The sequence below is a fragment of the Anomaloglossus baeobatrachus genome, chromosome 9 (genome assembly GCF_048569485.1).
Source record: "Anomaloglossus baeobatrachus isolate aAnoBae1 chromosome 9, aAnoBae1.hap1, whole genome shotgun sequence".
Taxonomy (NCBI): domain Eukaryota; kingdom Metazoa; phylum Chordata; class Amphibia; order Anura; family Aromobatidae; genus Anomaloglossus; species Anomaloglossus baeobatrachus.
Genome location: NC_134361.1, coordinates 222,646,511 through 222,665,313, shown reverse-complemented (window position 1 = coordinate 222,665,313; position 18,803 = coordinate 222,646,511). Strand labels below are relative to the sequence as shown.

The window sequence follows — 18,803 nt, the reverse complement described above, 5'->3', positions numbered from 1 at the left end:
CTTCCTGTTGTCTTCCCTGTTTCTTCCTGTTGTCTGTTCTGTTTCTGCCTGTTGTCTTCACTGTTTCTTCCTGCTGTCTTCCTGGTGTCTTCCTGCGGTCTTCCCTGTTTCTTCCTGTGGTCTTCCCTGCTTCTTCTTGCTGTCTTCCTGACATCTTCCCTGTTTCTTCCTGCTTTCCTTCCAGTTTCTTCCTGCTGTCTTTCCAGTTTTTTCCTGTTGTCTTTCCAGTTTCTTCCTGCTGTCTTCCCTGTTTCTTCCTGTTGCCTGTTGTCTTCCCTGTTTCTTCCTGCTGTCTTCCCTGTTTCTTCCTGCTGTCTTCCCTGTTTCTTCCTGTTGTCTTCCCTGTTTCTTCCTGCTGTCTTCACTGTTTCTTCCTGCTGTCTTCGCTGTTTCTTCCTGCTGTCTTCCCTGTTTCTTCCTGCTGTCTTCCCTGTTTCTTCCTGCTGTCTTCTCTGTTTCTTCCTGCTGTCTTCCAGCTGTCTTTGCTGTTTCTTCCTGCTGTCTTCCCTGTTTCTTCCTGCTGTCTTCCCTGTTTCTTCCTGCTGTCTTCCCTGTTTCTTCCTGTTGTCTTCCCTATTTCTTCCTGCTGTCTTCCTGTTGTCTTCCCTGTTTCTTCCTGCTGTCTTCCCTGTTTCTTCCTGCTGTCTTCCCTGTTTCTTCCTGCTGTCTTCCCTGTTTCTACCTGCTGTCTTCCCTGTTTCTTCCTGCTCTCTTCCCTGTTTCTTCCTGCTGTCTTCCTGTTGTCTTCCCTGTTTCTTCCTGTTGTCTTCCCTGTTTCTTCCTGTTGTCTTCCCTGTTTCTTCCTGTTGTCTTCCCTGTTTCTTCCTGCTGTCTTCCCTGTTTCTTCCTGTTGTCTTCCCTGTTTCTTCCTGTTGTCTTCCCTGTTTCTTCCTGTTGTCTTCCCTGTTTCTTCCTGCTGTCTTCCCTGTTTCTTCCTGCTGTCTTCCCTGTTTCTTCCTGTTGTCTTCCCTATTTCTTCCTGCTGTCTTCCTGTTGTCTTCCCTGTTTCTTCCTGTTGTCTTCCCTGTTTCTTCCTGTTGTCTTCCCTGTTTCTTCCTGTTGTCTTCCCTGTTTCTTCCTGTTGTCTTCCCTGTTTCTTCCTGCTGTCTTCCCTGTTTCTTCCTGCTGTCTTCCCTGTTTCTTCCTGTTGTCTTCCCTATTTCTTCCTGCTGTCTTCCTGTTGTCTTCCCTGTTTCTTCCTGTTGTCTTCCCTGTTTCTTTCTCCTGTCTTCCCTGTTTCTTCCTGCTGTCTTCCCTGTTTCTTCTTGCTGTTTTCCCTGTTTCTTCCTGCTGTCTTCCCTGTTTCTTCCTGCTGTCTTCCCTGTTTTTTCCTGTTGTCTTCCCTATTTCTTCCTGATGTCTTCCTGTTGTCTTCCCTGTTTCTTCCTGTTGTCTTCCCTGTTTCTTCCTGTTGTCTTCCCTGTTTCTTCCTGTTGTCTTCCCTGTTTCTTCCTGCTGTCTTCCCTGTTTCTTCCTGCTGTCTTCCCTTTTTCTTCCTGCTGTCTTCCCTGTTTCTTCCTGTTATCTTCCCTGTTTCTTCCTGCTGTCTTCCCTGTTTCTTTCTGCTGTCCTCCCTGTTTCTTTCTGCTGTCTTCCCTGTTTCTTTCTCCTGTCTTCCCTGTTTCTTCCTGTTGTCTTCCCTGTTACTTCCTACTGTCTTCCTGCTGTTTCTTCCTGTTTCTTCCTGTTGTCTTCCCTGTTTCTTCCTGTTGTCTGTTCTGTTTCTGCCTGTTGTCTTCACTGTTTCTTCCTGCGGTCTTCCCTGTTTCTTCCTGTGGTCTTCCCTGCTTCTTCTTGCTGTCTTCCTGACATCTTCCCTGTTTCTTCCTGCTTTCTTTCCAGTTTCTTCCTGCTGTCTTTCCAGTTTTTTCCTGTTGTCTTTCCAGTTTCTTCCTGCTGTCTTCCCTGTTTCTTCCTGTTGCCTGTTGTCTTCCCTGTTTCTTCCTGCTGTCTTCCCTGTTTCTTCCTGCTGTCTTCCCTGTTTCTTCCTGTTGTCTTCCCTGTTTCTTCCTGCTGTCTTCACTGTTTCTTCCTGCTGTCTTCCCTGTTTCTTCCTGCTGTCTTCCCTGTTTCTTCCTGCTGTCTTCCCTGTTTCTTCCTGCTGTCTTCTCTGTTTCTTCCTGCTGTCTTCCAGCTGTCTTTGCTGTTTCTTCCTGCTGTCTTTGCTGTTTCTTCCTGCTGTCTTCCCTGTTTCTTCCTGCTGTCTTCCCTGTTTCTTCCTGCTGTCTTCCCTATTTCTTCCTGCTGTCTTCCTGTTGTCTTCCCTGTTTCTTCCTGCTGTCTTCCCTGTTTCTTCCTGCTGTCTTCCCTGTTTCTTCCTGCTGTCTTCCCTGTTTCTTCCTGCTGTCTTCCCTGTTTCTACCTGCTGTCTTCCCTGTTTCTTCCTGCTCTCTTCCCTGTTTCTTCCTGCTCTCTTCCCTGTTTCTTCCTGCTGTCTTCCTGTTGTCTTCCCTGTTTCTTCCTGTTGTCTTCCCTGTTTCTTCCTGTTGTCTTCCCTGTTTCTTCCTGTTGTCTTCCCTGTTTCTTCCTGTTGTCTTCCCTGTTTCTTCCTGTTGTCTTCCCTGTTTCTTCCTGTTGTCTTCCCTGTTTCTTCCTGTTGTCTTCCCTGTTTCTTCCTGCTGTCTTCCCTGTTTCTTCCTGCTGTCTTCCTGTTGTCTTCCCTGTTTCTTCCTGTTGTCTTCCCTGTTTCTTCCTGTTGTCTTCCCTGTTTCTTCCTGCTGTCTTCCCTGTTTCTTCCTGCTGTCTTCCCTGTTTCTTCCTGTTGTCTTCCCTATTTCTTCCTGCTGTCTTCCTGTTGTCTTCCCTGTTTCTTCCTGTTGTCTTCCCTGTTTCTTCCTGTTGTCTTCCCTGTTTCTTCCTGTTGTCTTCCCTGTTTCTTCCTGTTGTCTTCCCTGTTTCTTCCTGTTGTCTTCCCTGTTTCTTCCTGTTGTCTTCCCTGTTTCTTCCTGCTGTCTTCCCTGTTTCTTCCTGCTGTCTTCCCTGTTTCTTCCTGTTGTCTTCCCTATTTCTTCCTGCTGTCTTCCTGTTGTCTTCCCTGTTTCTTCCTGTTGTCTTCCCTGTTTCTTTCTCCTGTCTTCCCTGTTTCTTCCTGCTGTCTTCCCTTTTTCTTCTTGCTGTTTTCCCTGTTTCTTCCTGCTGTCTTCCCTGTTTCTTCCTGCTGTCTTCCCTGTTTTTTCCTGTTGTCTTCCCTATTTCTTCCTGATGTCTTCCTGTTGTCTTCCCTGTTTCTTCCTGTTGTCTTCCCTGTTTCTTCCTGTTGTCTTCCCTGTTTCTTCCTGCTGTCTTCCCTGTTTCTTCCTGCTGTCTTCCCTTTTTCTTCCTGCTGTCTTCCCTGTTTCTTCCTGTTATCTTCCCTGTTTCTTTCTGCTGTCCTCCCTGTTTCTTTCTGCTGTCTTCCCTGTTTCTTTCTCCTGTCTTCCCTGTTTCTTCCTGCTTTCTTCCCTGTTTCTTCCTGCTGTCTTCCTGTTGTCTTTCCTGTTTCCTCCTGTTGTCTTCCCTGTTTCTTCCTGCTGTCTTCCCTGTTTCTTCCTGTTGTCTTCCCTGTTTCTTCCTGCTGTCTTCCCTGTTTCTTCCTGCTGTCTTCCCTGTTTCTTCCTGCTTTCTTCCCTGTTTCTTCCTGCTGTCTTTCCTGTTTCTTCCTGCTGTCTTCTTGCTTTCTTCCTGCTGTCTTCCCTGTTTCTTCCTGCTGTCTTCTTGCTTTCTTCCTGCTGTCTTCCCTGTTTCTTCCTGCTGTCTTCCCTGTTTCTTCCTGCTGTCTTCCCTGTTTCTTCCTCCTGTCTTCCCTGTTTCTTCCTGCTGTCTTCCCTGTTTCTTCCTGCTGTCTTCCTATTGTCTTCCCTGTTTCTTCCTGCTGTCTTCCCTGTTTCTTCCTGTTTTCTTCCCTGTTTCTTCCTGCTGTCTTCCTTGTTTCTTCCTGTTTTCTTCCCTGTTTCTTCCTGCGGTCTTCCCTGTTTCTTCCTGCGGTCTTCCCTGTTTTTTTCCTGCTCTCTTCCCTTTTTCTTCCTGTAGTCTTCCCTGCTTCTTCCTGCTGTCTTCCTGTCATCTTCCCTGTTTCTTCCTGCTGTCTTTCCAGTTTCTTCCTGCTGTCTTTCCAGTTTCTTCCTGCTGTCTTTCCAGATTCTTCCTGCTGTCTTTCCAGTTTTTTCCTGTTGTCTTTCCAGTTTCTTCCTGCTGTCTTCCCTGTTTCTTCCTGCTGTCTTCCCTGTTTCTTCCTGCTGTCTTCCCTGTTTCTTCCTGCTGTCTTCCCTGTTTCTTAATCCTGTCTTCCCTGTTTCTTCCTGTTGTCTTCCCTGTTTGTTTCTCCTGTCTTCCCTGTTTCTTCCTGTTGTCTTCCCTGTTTCTTCCTGCTGTCTTCCTATTGTCTTCCCTGTTTCTTCCTGCTGTCTTCCCTGTTTCTTCCTGTTTTCTTCCCTGTTTCTTCCTGCTGTCTTCCTTGTTTCTTCCTGTTGTCTTCCCTATTTTTTCCTGCTGTCTTCCTGTTGTCTTCCCTGTTTTTTTCTGTTGTCTTCCCTGTTTCTTTCTGTTGTCTTCCCTGTTTCTTTCTATTGTCTTCCCTGTTTCTTCCTGCTGTCTTCCCTATTTCTTCCTGCTGTCTTCCTGCTGTCTTCCCTGTTTCTTCCTGCTGTCTTCCCTGTTTCTTCCTGCTGTCTTCCCTGTTTCTTCCTGTTGTCTTCCCTATTTCTTCCTGCTGTCTTCCTGTTGTCTTCCCTGTTTCTTCCTGTTGTCTGCTCTGTTTCTGCCTGTTGTCTTCACTGTTTCTTCCTGCTGTCTTCCTGGTGTCTTCCTGCGGTCTTCCCTGTTTCTTCCTGTGGTCTTCCCTGTTTTTTTCCTGCTCTCTTCCCTTTTTCTTCCTGTGGTCTTCCCTGCTTCTTCCTGCTGTCTTCCTGTCATCTTCCCTTTTTCTTCCTGCTGTCTTTCCAGTTTCTTCCTGCTGTCTTTCCAGTTTCTTCCTGCTGTCTTTCCAGTTTTTTCCTGTTGTCTTTCCAGTTTCTTCCTGCTGTCTTCCCTGTTTCTTCCTGTTGCCTGTTTTCTTCCCTGTTTCTTCCTGCTGTCTTCCCTGTTTCTTCTTGCTGTCTTCGCTGTTTCTTCCTGCTGTCTTCGCTGTTTGTTCCTGCTGTCTTCCCTGTTTCTTCCTGCTGTCTTCTCTGTTTCTTCCTGCTGTCTTCCTGCTGTCTTTACTGTTTCTTTCTGCTGTCTTCCCTGTTTCTTCCTGCTGTCTTCCCTGGTTCTTCCTGCTGTCTTCCCTGTTTCTTCCTGCTGTCTTCCCTGTTTCTTCCTGCTGTCTTCCCTGTTTCTTCCTGTTGTCTTCCCTATTTCTTCCTGCTGTCTTCCTGTTGTCTTCCCTGTTTCTTCCTGCTGTCTTCCCTGTTTCTTCCTGCTGTCTTCCCTGTTTCTTCCTGCTGTCTTCCCTGTTTCTACCTGCTGTCTTCCCTGTTTCTTCCTGCTCTCTTCCCTGTTTCTTCCTGCTGTCTTCCTGTTGTCTTCCCTGTTTCTTCCTGTTGTCTTCCCTGTTTCTTCCTGTTGTCTTCCCTGTTTCTTCCTGTTGTCTTCCCTGTTTCTTCCTGCTGTCTTCCCTGTTTCTTCCTGTTGTCTTCCCTGTTTCTTCCTGTTGTCTTCCCTGTTTCTTCCTGTTGTCTTCCCTGTTTCTTCCTGCTGTCTTCCCTGTTTCTTCCTGCTGTCTTCCCTGTTTCTTCCTGTTGTCTTCCCTATTTCTTCCTGCTGTCTTCCTGTTGTCTTCCCTGTTTCTTCCTGTTGTCTTCCCTGTTTCTTCCTGTTGTCTTCCCTGTTTCTTCCTGTTGTCTTCCCTGTTTCTTCCTGTTGTCTTCCCTGTTTCTTCCTGCTGTCTTCCCTGTTTCTTCCTGCTGTCTTCCCTGTTTCTTCCTGTTGTCTTCCCTATTTCTTCCTGCTGTCTTCCTGTTGTCTTCCCTGTTTCTTCCTGTTGTCTTCCCTGTTTCTTTCTCCTGTCTTCCCTGTTTCTTCCTGCTGTCTTCCCTGTTTCTTCTTGCTGTTTTCCCTGTTTCTTCCTGCTGTCTTCCCTGTTTCTTCCTGCTGTCTTCCCTGTTTTTTCCTGTTGTCTTCCCTATTTCTTCCTGATGTCTTCCTGTTGTCTTCCCTGTTTCTTCCTGTTGTCTTCCCTGTTTCTTCCTGTTGTCTTCCCTGTTTCTTCCTGTTGTCTTCCCTGTTTCTTCCTGCTGTCTTCCCTGTTTCTTCCTGCTGTCTTCCCTTTTTCTTCCTGCTGTCTTCCCTGTTTCTTCCTGTTATCTTCCCTGTTTCTTCCTGCTGTCTTCCCTGTTTCTTTCTGCTGTCCTCCCTGTTTCTTTCTGCTGTCTTCCCTGTTTCTTTCTCCTGTCTTCCCTGTTTCTTCCTGTTGTCTTCCCTGTTACTTCCTACTGTCTTCCTGCTGTTTCTTCCTGTTTCTTCCTGTTGTCTTCCCTGTTTCTTCCTGTTGTCTGTTCTGTTTCTGCCTGTTGTCTTCACTGTTTCTTCCTGCGGTCTTCCCTGTTTCTTCCTGTGGTCTTCCCTGCTTCTTCTTGCTGTCTTCCTGACATCTTCCCTGTTTCTTCCTGCTTTCTTTCCAGTTTCTTCCTGCTGTCTTTCCAGTTTTTTCCTGTTGTCTTTCCAGTTTCTTCCTGCTGTCTTCCCTGTTTCTTCCTGTTGCCTGTTGTCTTCCCTGTTTCTTCCTGCTGTCTTCCCTGTTTCTTCCTGCTGTCTTCCCTGTTTCTTCCTGTTGTCTTCCCTGTTTCTTCCTGCTGTCTTCACTGTTTCTTCCTGCTGTCTTCCCTGTTTCTTCCTGCTGTCTTCCCTGTTTCTTCCTGCTGTCTTCCCTGTTTCTTCCTGCTGTCTTCTCTGTTTCTTCCTGCTGTCTTCCAGCTGTCTTTGCTGTTTCTTCCTGCTGTCTTTGCTGTTTCTTCCTGCTGTCTTCCCTGTTTCTTCCTGCTGTCTTCCCTGTTTCTTCCTGCTGTCTTCCCTATTTCTTCCTGCTGTCTTCCTGTTGTCTTCCCTGTTTCTTCCTGCTGTCTTCCCTGTTTCTTCCTGCTGTCTTCCCTGTTTCTTCCTGCTGTCTTCCCTGTTTCTTCCTGCTGTCTTCCCTGTTTCTACCTGCTGTCTTCCCTGTTTCTTCCTGCTCTCTTCCCTGTTTCTTCCTGCTCTCTTCCCTGTTTCTTCCTGCTGTCTTCCTGTTGTCTTCCCTGTTTCTTCCTGTTGTCTTCCCTGTTTCTTCCTGTTGTCTTCCCTGTTTCTTCCTGTTGTCTTCCCTGTTTCTTCCTGTTGTCTTCCCTGTTTCTTCCTGTTGTCTTCCCTGTTTCTTCCTGTTGTCTTCCCTGTTTCTTCCTGTTGTCTTCCCTGTTTCTTCCTGCTGTCTTCCCTGTTTCTTCCTGCTGTCTTCCTGTTGTCTTCCCTGTTTCTTCCTGTTGTCTTCCCTGTTTCTTCCTGTTGTCTTCCCTGTTTCTTCCTGCTGTCTTCCCTGTTTCTTCCTGCTGTCTTCCCTGTTTCTTCCTGTTGTCTTCCCTATTTCTTCCTGCTGTCTTCCTGTTGTCTTCCCTGTTTCTTCCTGTTGTCTTCCCTGTTTCTTCCTGTTGTCTTCCCTGTTTCTTCCTGTTGTCTTCCCTGTTTCTTCCTGTTGTCTTCCCTGTTTCTTCCTGTTGTCTTCCCTGTTTCTTCCTGTTGTCTTCCCTGTTTCTTCCTGCTGTCTTCCCTGTTTCTTCCTGCTGTCTTCCCTGTTTCTTCCTGTTGTCTTCCCTATTTCTTCCTGCTGTCTTCCTGTTGTCTTCCCTGTTTCTTCCTGTTGTCTTCCCTGTTTCTTTCTCCTGTCTTCCCTGTTTCTTCCTGCTGTCTTCCCTTTTTCTTCTTGCTGTTTTCCCTGTTTCTTCCTGCTGTCTTCCCTGTTTCTTCCTGCTGTCTTCCCTGTTTTTTCCTGTTGTCTTCCCTATTTCTTCCTGATGTCTTCCTGTTGTCTTCCCTGTTTCTTCCTGTTGTCTTCCCTGTTTCTTCCTGTTGTCTTCCCTGTTTCTTCCTGCTGTCTTCCCTGTTTCTTCCTGCTGTCTTCCCTTTTTCTTCCTGCTGTCTTCCCTGTTTCTTCCTGTTATCTTCCCTGTTTCTTTCTGCTGTCCTCCCTGTTTCTTTCTGCTGTCTTCCCTGTTTCTTTCTCCTGTCTTCCCTGTTTCTTCCTGCTTTCTTCCCTGTTTCTTCCTGCTGTCTTCCTGTTGTCTTTCCTGTTTCCTCCTGTTGTCTTCCCTGTTTCTTCCTGCTGTCTTCCCTGTTTCTTCCTGTTGTCTTCCCTGTTTCTTCCTGCTGTCTTCCCTGTTTCTTCCTGCTGTCTTCCCTGTTTCTTCCTGCTTTCTTCCCTGTTTCTTCCTGCTGTCTTTCCTGTTTCTTCCTGCTGTCTTCTTGCTTTCTTCCTGCTGTCTTCCCTGTTTCTTCCTGCTGTCTTCTTGCTTTCTTCCTGCTGTCTTCCCTGTTTCTTCCTGCTGTCTTCCCTGTTTCTTCCTGCTGTCTTCCCTGTTTCTTCCTCCTGTCTTCCCTGTTTCTTCCTGCTGTCTTCCCTGTTTCTTCCTGCTGTCTTCCTATTGTCTTCCCTGTTTCTTCCTGCTGTCTTCCCTGTTTCTTCCTGTTTTCTTCCCTGTTTCTTCCTGCTGTCTTCCTTGTTTCTTCCTGTTTTCTTCCCTGTTTCTTCCTGCGGTCTTCCCTGTTTCTTCCTGCGGTCTTCCCTGTTTTTTTCCTGCTCTCTTCCCTTTTTCTTCCTGTAGTCTTCCCTGCTTCTTCCTGCTGTCTTCCTGTCATCTTCCCTGTTTCTTCCTGCTGTCTTTCCAGTTTCTTCCTGCTGTCTTTCCAGTTTCTTCCTGCTGTCTTTCCAGATTCTTCCTGCTGTCTTTCCAGTTTTTTCCTGTTGTCTTTCCAGTTTCTTCCTGCTGTCTTCCCTGTTTCTTCCTGCTGTCTTCCCTGTTTCTTCCTGCTGTCTTCCCTGTTTCTTCCTGCTGTCTTCCCTGTTTCTTAATCCTGTCTTCCCTGTTTCTTCCTGTTGTCTTCCCTGTTTGTTTCTCCTGTCTTCCCTGTTTCTTCCTGTTGTCTTCCCTGTTTCTTCCTGCTGTCTTCCTATTGTCTTCCCTGTTTCTTCCTGCTGTCTTCCCTGTTTCTTCCTGTTTTCTTCCCTGTTTCTTCCTGCTGTCTTCCTTGTTTCTTCCTGTTGTCTTCCCTATTTTTTCCTGCTGTCTTCCTGTTGTCTTCCCTGTTTTTTTCTGTTGTCTTCCCTGTTTCTTTCTGTTGTCTTCCCTGTTTCTTTCTATTGTCTTCCCTGTTTCTTCCTGCTGTCTTCCCTATTTCTTCCTGCTGTCTTCCTGCTGTCTTCCCTGTTTCTTCCTGCTGTCTTCCCTGTTTCTTCCTGCTGTCTTCCCTGTTTCTTCCTGTTGTCTTCCCTATTTCTTCCTGCTGTCTTCCTGTTGTCTTCCCTGTTTCTTCCTGTTGTCTGCTCTGTTTCTGCCTGTTGTCTTCACTGTTTCTTCCTGCTGTCTTCCTGGTGTCTTCCTGCGGTCTTCCCTGTTTCTTCCTGTGGTCTTCCCTGTTTTTTTCCTGCTCTCTTCCCTTTTTCTTCCTGTGGTCTTCCCTGCTTCTTCCTGCTGTCTTCCTGTCATCTTCCCTTTTTCTTCCTGCTGTCTTTCCAGTTTCTTCCTGCTGTCTTTCCAGTTTCTTCCTGCTGTCTTTCCAGTTTTTTCCTGTTGTCTTTCCAGTTTCTTCCTGCTGTCTTCCCTGTTTCTTCCTGTTGCCTGTTTTCTTCCCTGTTTCTTCCTGCTGTCTTCCCTGTTTCTTCTTGCTGTCTTCGCTGTTTCTTCCTGCTGTCTTCGCTGTTTGTTCCTGCTGTCTTCCCTGTTTCTTCCTGCTGTCTTCTCTGTTTCTTCCTGCTGTCTTCCTGCTGTCTTTACTGTTTCTTTCTGCTGTCTTCCCTGTTTCTTCCTGCTGTCTTCCCTGGTTCTTCCTGCTGTCTTCCCTGTTTCTTCCTGCTTTCTTCCCTGTTTCTTCCTGCTTTCTTCCCTGTTTCTTCCTGCTGTCTTCCTGTTGTCTTTCCTGTTTCTTCCTGCTGTCTTCTTGCTTTCTTCCTGCTGTCTTCCCTGTTTCTTCCTGCTGTCTTCCCTGTTTCTTCCTGCTCTCTTCCCTGTTTCTTCCTGCTCTCTTCCCTGTTTCTTCCTGCTCTCTTCCTGTTGTCTTCCCTGTTTCTTCCTGTTGTCTTCCCTGTTTCTTCCTGTTGTCTTCCCTGTTTCTTCCTGTTGTCTTCCCTGTTTCTTCATGTTGTCTTCCCTGTTTCTTCATGTTGTCTTCCCTGTTTCTTCCTGCTGTCTTCCCTGTTTCTTCCTGCTGTCTTCCCTGTTTCTTTCTCCTGTCTTCCCTGTTTCTTTCTCCTGTCTTCCCTGTTTCTTCCTGCTGTCTTCCCTGTTTCTTCCCGCTGTCTTCCCTGTTTCTTCCTGCTGTCTTCCCTTTTTATTCCTGCTCTCTTCCCTGTTTCTTCCTGCTGTCTTCCTGTTGTCTTCCCTGTTTCTTCTTGCTGTTTTCCCTGTTTCTTCCTGCTGTCTTCCCTGTTTCTTCCTGTTGTCTTCCCTATTTCTTCCTGCTGTCTTCCTGCTGTCTTCCCTGTTTCTTCCTGTTGTCTTCCCTGTTTCTTCCTGCTGTCTTCCTTGTTTCTTCCTGTTGTCTTCCCTATTTTTTCCTGCTGTCTTCCTGTTGTCTTCCCTGTTTCTTTCTGTTGTCTTCCCTGTTTCTTCCTGCTGTCTTCCCTGTTTCTTCCTGTTGTCTTCCCTGTTACTTCCTACTGTCTTCCTGCTGTTTCTTCCTGTTTCTTCCTGTTGTCTTCCCTGTTTCTTCCTGTTGTCTGTTCTGTTTCTGCCTGTTGTCTTCACTGTTTCTTCCTGCTGTCTTCGTGGTGTCTTCCTGCGGTCTTCCCTGTTTCTTCCTGTGGTCTTCCCTGCTTCTTCTTGCTGTCTTCCTGACATCTTCCCTGTTTCTTCCTGCTGTCTTCCCTGTTTCTTCCTGCTGTCTTCCCTGTTTCTTCCTGCTGTCTTCCCTGTTTCTTCCTGCTGTCTTCCCTGTTTCTTCCTGCTCTCTTCCCTGTTTCTTCCTGCTGTCTTCCTGTTGTCTTCCCTGTTTCTTCCTGTTGTCTTCCCTGTTTCTTCCTGTTGTCTTCCCTGTTTCTTCCTGTTGTCTTCCCTGTTTCTTCCTGTTGTCTTCCCTGTTTCTTCCTGTTGTCTTCCCTGTTTCTTCCTGTTGTCTTCCCTGTTTCTTCCTGCTGTCTTCCCTGTTTCTTCCTGCTGTCTTCCTGTTGTCTTCCCTGTTTCTTCCTGTTGTCTTCCCTGTTTCTTCCTGTTGTCTTCCCTGTTTCTTCCTGCTGTCTTCCCTGTTTCTTCCTGCTGTCTTCCCTGTTTCTTCCTGTTGTCTTCCCTATTTCTTCCTGCTGTCTTCCTGTTGTCTTCCCTGTTTCTTCCTGTTGTCTTCCCTGTTTCTTCCTGTTGTCTTCCCTGTTTCTTCCTGTTGTCTTCCCTGTTTCTTCCTGTTGTCTTCCCTGTTTCTTCCTGCTGTCTTCCCTGTTTCTTCCTGCTGTCTTCCTGTTGTCTTCCCTGTTTCTTCCTGTTGTCTTCCCTGTTTCTTTCTCCTGTCTTCCCTGTTTCTTCCTGCTGTCTTCCCTGTTTCTTCTTGCTGTTTTCCCTGTTTCTTCCTGCTGTCTTCCCTGTTTCTTCCTGCTGTCTTCCCTGTTTTTTCCTGTTGTCTTCCCTATTTCTTCCTGATGTCTTCCTGTTGTCTTCCCTGTTTCTTCCTGTTGTCTTCCCTGTTTCTTCCTGTTGTCTTCCCTGTTTCTTCCTGCTGTCTTCCCTGTTTCTTCCTGCTGTCTTCCCTGTTTCTTCCTGCTGTCTTCCCTTTTTCTTCCTGCTGTCTTCCCTGTTTCTTCCTGTTATCTTCCCTGTTTCTTCCTGCTGTCTTCCCTGTTTCTTTCTGCTGTCCTCCCTGTTTCTTTCTGCTGTCTTCCCTGTTTCTTTCTCCTGTCTTCCCTGTTTCTTTCTGCTGTCCTCCCTGTTTCTTTCTGCTGTCTTCCCTGTTTCTTTCTCCTGTCTTCCCTGTTTCTTCCTGCTTTCTTCCCTGTTTCTTCCTGCTGTCTTCCTGTTGTCTTTCCTGTTTCCTCCTGTTGTCTTCCCTGTTTCTTCCTGCTGTCTTCCCTGTTTCTTCCTGTTGTCTTCCCTGTTTCTTCCTGCTGTCTTCCCTGTTTCTTCCTGCTGTCTTCCCTGTTTCTTCCTGCTTTCTTCCCTGTTTCTTCCTGCTGTCTTTCCTGTTTCTTCCTGCTGTCTTCTTGCTTTCTTCCTGCTGTCTTCCCTGTTTCTTCCTGCTGTCTTCCCTGTTTCTTCCTGCTGTCTGCCCTGTTTCTTCCTGCTGTCTTCCCTGTTTCTTCCTGCTGTCTTCCCTGTTTCTTCCTGCTGTCTTCCCTGTGTCTGGCTGCCGCGCTGCCTCCACTGCTGCAGTGCACAGGTTAATACCCTTTATCATAACACCTGACTGCAGTGCAGTGGTGAATACTCCCATTAACTCCATTATCTGCACTTCATGGGTTAACGCTCTTCATCACTGTAATGGACAGCAGTGCAGGGGTTAATATTCCCCATTACTGGTAAATGCTGCAGTGCAGAGGTTAATACTCCCATCATGTTCCCGTTATGTGGGTTGCAGCACAGAGGTAATACTCCCATCCTCGTCCCAGTTCTGCAATGATGGGGGGAGTGCTCCGCTCCTGTTACCAAGTTTCCGATATCTGCACTGCAGAGGTTAAATGCCACCCTGCCTCATATGTGAAATTTAGTGTTTTAGCAGTCTAGGGGTTAATACTTATTGCAGTCCTTTGTGACAGGCTCCAGTGCAGCAGATCAGGGGTTAATGCCCCATGCAGTCCCCAATAGTTGCACCCCTTGTTCCCTGGCTCCAGTGCTGGAGCCTCCGCCAGGTCCCTCCTCCTGCAGAGCGATTAAGAGATGAGAAGAAGGGAGTGAGTGAGGATGGAGAGGAGGGAGGAGGACGGTGATTGGGAGGGGGACTCCTAATCCAGGCTCTGACATGAGGGAAGGCAGCCCCCCAGTGACTCCTGTGTCTCTGCTGGACCACTGTGGAGAGTAGGAGCTACCTGGAGCTCAGGGACTGATGATGGAGACCAGGTAAGGACTGCGAATGTGATACACAGCAGACAGGCTCCGCAGATGGAGAGCAGGCGAGGGCTGGAGACAGACTGCAGGTGCCAAATACACAGGGACTGCAGGGGGCAAATACACAGGGACTGCAGGGGGCAAATACACAGGGACTGCAGGGGGCAAATACACAGGGACTGCAGGGGGCAAATACACAGGGACTGCAGGGGCCAAATACACAGGGACTGCAGGGGGCAAATACACAGGGACTGCAGGGGGCAAATACACAGGGACTGCAGGGGGCAAATACACAGGGACTGCAGGGGGCAAATACACAGGGACTGCAGGGGGCAAATACACAGGGACGGCAGGGGGCAAATACACAGGGACTGCAGGGGGCAAATACACAGGGACTGCAGGGGGCAAATACACAGGGACTGCAGGTGGTGAATAGGAAGGGACTGCTGGTGGAGGGACTGCTGGTGGTGATCAGAGAGGGACTGCTGGTGGTGATCAGATGGGGACTGCTGGTGGAGTGAGTGCTGCTGGTGGTGATGAGAGGGGGACTGCTGGTGGAGGGACTGCTGGTGGAGGGACTGCTGGTGGTGATCAGACAGGGACCGCTGTTGGTGATCAGACAGGAACTGCTGGTGGTGGTGATGAGAGAGGGACTGCTGCTGATCAGACGGGGACTGCTGGTGGATGGACTACTGGTGGTGATCAGAGAGGGACTGCTGGTGGTGATCAGACGGGGACTGCTGTTGGATGGACTGCTGGTGGTGATCAGATGGGGACTGCTGGTGGAGTGAGTGCTGCTGGTGGTGATGAGAGGGGGACTGCTGGTGGAGGGACTGCTGGTGGTGATCAGACAGGGACTGCTGGTGGTGATCAGACGGGAACTGCTGGTGGTGGTGATGAGAGAGGGACTGCTGCTGATCAGACTGGGACTGCTGGTGGAGGGACTGCTGGTGGTGATCAGATGGGGACGGCTGGTGGAGTGAGCGCTGCTGGTGGTGATGAGAGAGGGACTGCTGCTGGTGGAGGGACTGCTGGTGGAGGGACTGCTGCTGCTGATCAGACGGGACTGCTGGTGGATGGACTGCTGCTGGTGATCAGAGAGGGACTGCTGGTGGTGATCAGACGGGGACTGCTGGTGATCAGAGAGGGACTGCTGGTGGTGATCAGAGAGGGACTGCTGGTGATCAGACTGGGACCGCTGGTGGCAAATAGATAGGGACTGCTGGTGTAGAGCAGAGAATAAATGCTACTGGAGAAATAAGGGGCCTGCAGATGTGGCTGATTTCTGGTTGCAAATAGACAGGGACTGGTGCAGATCAGATGAGGAATGCTGTGAAGATAAGTGACTGCCAGTGAAGAAAGGAAAGAGACCGTGTAGATCAGAGGGGGACCGCTGGTGGTTGAGATCAGATGGGGCCTATTAGTGAAGCAAAGAAAGGGACACTCCTGGTTGTGAGTACATAGAAGGTGGTGGCGATCATTGAGGGCCTGCTGAGGAGATCAGTTTTGGAGGATTTCAGGTAGATATCAGTTATGGAGAACTTCTGAAGATCAGTTATGGGGCATGTCTGTTGGAGATCAGTGGGGAACGTCTGGTGGAGATCATTTATGGAGGACTTCTGGTAGTGATCAGCTGTGGAGGAGTTCCGGGTGAGATTAGTTGTGGAAGATTTCTGGTGGAGATTAGTGTGCAACTTTTGGGATTAGTGGGAGACGTTTGAGGATCACTGCAGACTGGTGTGGAAATTAATGAGGATATCTGGTGAGGATGAATGGGGGACTTTTTGTTTAGCTGAATGGGGGACTGCTGGTAGAGAAAAGTGGAGGACTCCTGGTGGAGCTCAGGGAGGACTCCTGGTGGAGCTCAGGGAGGACCCCTGGTGGAGCTCAGGGAGGACTCCTGGTGGAGCTCAGGGAGGACTCCTGGTGGAGCTCAGGGAGGACTCCTGGTGGAGCTCAGGGAGGACTCCTGGTGGAGCTCAGGGAGGACTCCTGGTGGAGCTCAGGGAGGACTCCTGGTGGAGCTCAGGGAGGACTCCTGGTGGAGCTCAGTGAGAACTGCTGGTGGAGCTCAGGGAGGACTCCTGGTGGAGCTCAGGGAGGACTGCTGGTGGAGCTCAGTGTGGACTAATAATGGATCTCAGTGATAACTGCTGGTGGAGCTCAGGGAGGACTGCTGGTGGAGTACAGAGTAGTAGCTTAATGGATACTACATTTAGTCAACTGGGCTATAGCATATATGAATTAGCACAAGAAAACAGACAAGGACTGGGGATAGCACCAGAAGGACCAGCTGGTGGAGCGTATAGGACTGTGCTACCGGAGCAGATAGGCAGGGACATCGGGTACTAAACTACTACAAAGTGACAAGACATGGAAAAGGTATTGCTAAGGAATGTCTCGGCAGCTTGAAGGCATTAGATTGGAGTGTTGATGGTGGAGAGGTGCCAGTACCCGATTTTGGAGATGGAGATCATAGGGTGGAGAGCAGTGAGGGGCATCTGGCGGACAGCACGTTGAGACATCTGACGGGGAGCAGGTTGAGACACCTGGTGGGGAGCAGGTTGAGACATCTGGCGGGGAGCAGGTTAAGACATCTGGTGGGGAGCAGGTTGAGACATCTGGTGGAGAGCAGGTTGAGACATCTGGCAGTGAGCAGGTTGAGACATCTGGTGGAGAGCAGGTCGAGACAACTGGCAGTGAGCAGGTTGAGACATCTGGTGGAGAGCAGGTTGAGACATCTGGTGGAGAGCAGGTTGAGACATCTGGCAGTGAGCAGGTTGAGACATCTGGTGGAGAGCAGGTTGAGACATCTGGCAGTGAGCAGGTTGAGACATCTGGTGGAGAGCAGGTTGAGACATCTGGCAGTGAGCAGGTTGAGACATCTGGTGGAGAGCAGGTCGAGACAACTGGCGGAGAGCAGGTTGAGACACCTGGCGGGGAGCAGGTTGAGACATCTGGCGGGGAGCAGGTTGAGACTTCTGGCGGGGAGCAGGTTGAGACTTCTGGCGGAGAGCAGGTTGAGACTTCTGGCGGAGAGCAGGTTGAGACTTCTGGCGGGGAGCAGGTTGAGACACCTGGCGGGGAGCAGGTCGAGACACCTGGTGGGGAGCAGGTCGAGACAACTGGCGGAGAGCAGGTTGAGACACCTGGTGGGGAGCAGGTTGAGACACCTGGTGGGGAGCAGGTTGAGACACCTGGCGGGGAGCAGGTTAAGACACCTGGCGGGGAGCAGGTTGAGACACCTGGCGGGGAGAAGATTGAGACACCTGGCGGGGAGCAGGTTGAGACATCTGGCGGGGAGCAGGTTGAGACTTCTGGCGGGGAGCAGGTTGAGACTTCTGGCGGAGAGCAGGTTGAGACTTCTGGCGGAGAGCAGGTTGAGACACCTGGCGGGGAGCAGGTCGAGACACCTGGTGGGGAGCAGGTCGAGACACCTGGTGGAGAGCAGGTTGAGACACCTGGTGGGGAGCAGGTTGAGACACCTGGTGGGGAGCAGGTTGAGACACCTGGCGGGGAGCAGGTTAAGACACCTGGCGGGGAGCAGGTTGAGACACCTGGCGGGGAGAAGATTGAGACACCTGGTGGGGAGCAGGTTGAGACACCTGGCGGGGAGCAGGTTGAGACACCTGGCGGGGAGCAGGTTGAGACACCTGGCGGGGAGCAGGTTGAGACACCTGGCGGGGAGCAGGTTGAAACACCTGGCGGGGAGCAGGTTGAGACACCTGGCGGGGAGCTGTCATGGAGAACAGGTGGGTAAAGATGGTGGAACACATGAGGGCAGCTGCTGGAGAGCTGTTAGGGACTGGCAGTGAGTGGGGCAGGACTAATGATGGGGACCTGCTGAGGGATTGTTAGTGGGGGGCACCAGGTGGACCTCGGCACTGCTGGTACAACATAGGTTGCGTTGTAATGCAGATGTGCAGTGCCCAGGGGGAGCTTTTTACCCAGGCAGTAAATCCAGGTTGTATAGGGCAGCATGGCGGTGCCAGCCTTTCTACAACAGCACCAGGCCACGGTGTTTACGAGAATGCCTGCAGAGCGGTGTGTGAATGAATCCCCATTACCTGCAGCAGCCGATCAATAAGATGCAGGGATGATCCATGCTGGGTAAACAGTCGCCCCGCCGTACACCGGCTAATGGGAAAAGCCGCAATGTATAACAGCCCGGAAACCGCCGGATAATGTGCAGCAAGCGCTCTGCAGTCCGGCGTCTGATAGTCCAGAACATGCGGAGATGGTGCTAGAGGAAACCCCCTCAAAATGTAGACCCCTACAAATATTACTCAGGTCACAGGTAAAGGGGTATCCAGCGCTGCAGTCGCCAGGTCAATGACCCGCACAACTGTGAACATAAGGGCCCATGTGTATGACCTGTAATATGGCACCATAGAAATCTACGGGAGGTGCTGGACGTCCGACCCCCGGACCCATAGTGTGGCCTGTTCCTTTACATACTGGATGCTCCCCAAAATAGTTACGCTTAATCCTTATTATGCCCTTCTAAGAATGAAACTGCTGCACGGAAAGTGTCTAATGACCGCCATCAACACTGACCAGATATCTATCTATCCCTCTATATCTATCTATCCCTCTATCCATCCATCCATCCCTCTATCTATCTATCTATCTATCTATCTATCTATCCCTCTATCTATCTATCTATCCCTCTATCTATCTATGTATCTATGTATCTATCTATCTATCTATCTATCTATCTATCTATCTATCTATCTATCCCTCTATCTATCTATCTATCTATCCCTCTATCTATCTATCTATCTATCTATCTATCCCTCTATCTATCTATCTATCTATCCCTCTATCTATCTATCTATCTATCTATCCCTCTATCTATCTATCTATCTATCTATCCCTCTATCTATCTATCTATCTATCCCTCTATCTATCCCTCTATCTATCTATCTATCTATCCCTCTATCTATCTATCCCTCTATCTATCTATCTATCCCTCTATCTATCTATCTATCTATCCCTCTATCTATCCCTCTATCTATCTATCCCGCTATATCTATCTATCCCTCTATCCATCCATACATCCCTCTATCTATCTATCCCTCTATCCATCCATCCATCCCTCTATCTATCCCTCTATATCTATCTATCCCTCTATCCATCCATCCATCCCTCTATCGATCTATCTATCTATCTATCCCTCTATCCATGCATCCATCCCTCTATCTATCCCTCTATCCATCCATCCATCCCTCTATCTATCTATCTATCTATCTATCCCTCTATCCATCCATCCCTCTATCTATCCCTCTATCTATCTATCCCTCTATCCATCCCTCTATCTATCCCTCTATCTATCTATCCCTCTATCTATCTATCCCTCTATCTATCTATCTATCTATCTATCCCTCTATCCATCCCTCTATCTATCCCTCTATCTATCTATCCCTCTATCTATCCCTCTATCTATCTATCTATCTATCTATCCCTCTATCTATCCCTCTATCTATCCCTCTATCTATCCCTCTATCTATCTATCTATCTATCTATCCCTCTATATCTATCTATCCCTCTATCCATCCATCCATCCCTCTATCTATCCCTCTATCCATGCATCCATCCCTCTATCTATCCCTCTATCCATCCATCCATCCCTCTATCTAT

At 48.9% G+C, this 18,803-nt stretch overlaps 1 protein-coding gene across 1 annotated transcript in view; it reads left to right on the top strand.

Moving 5' to 3' along the window:
- The first annotated feature begins 12,991 nt into the window (after positions 1-12,991).
- Positions 12,992-18,803, top strand: part of KCND1 (potassium voltage-gated channel subfamily D member 1) — an 87,850-nt gene continuing 82,038 nt past the window's right edge. The window contains exon 1 of the mRNA XM_075324611.1: positions 12,992-13,175. The gene's annotated coding sequence lies outside the window, so the exon portion shown is untranslated. The remainder of the gene's footprint in view (positions 13,176-18,803) is intronic.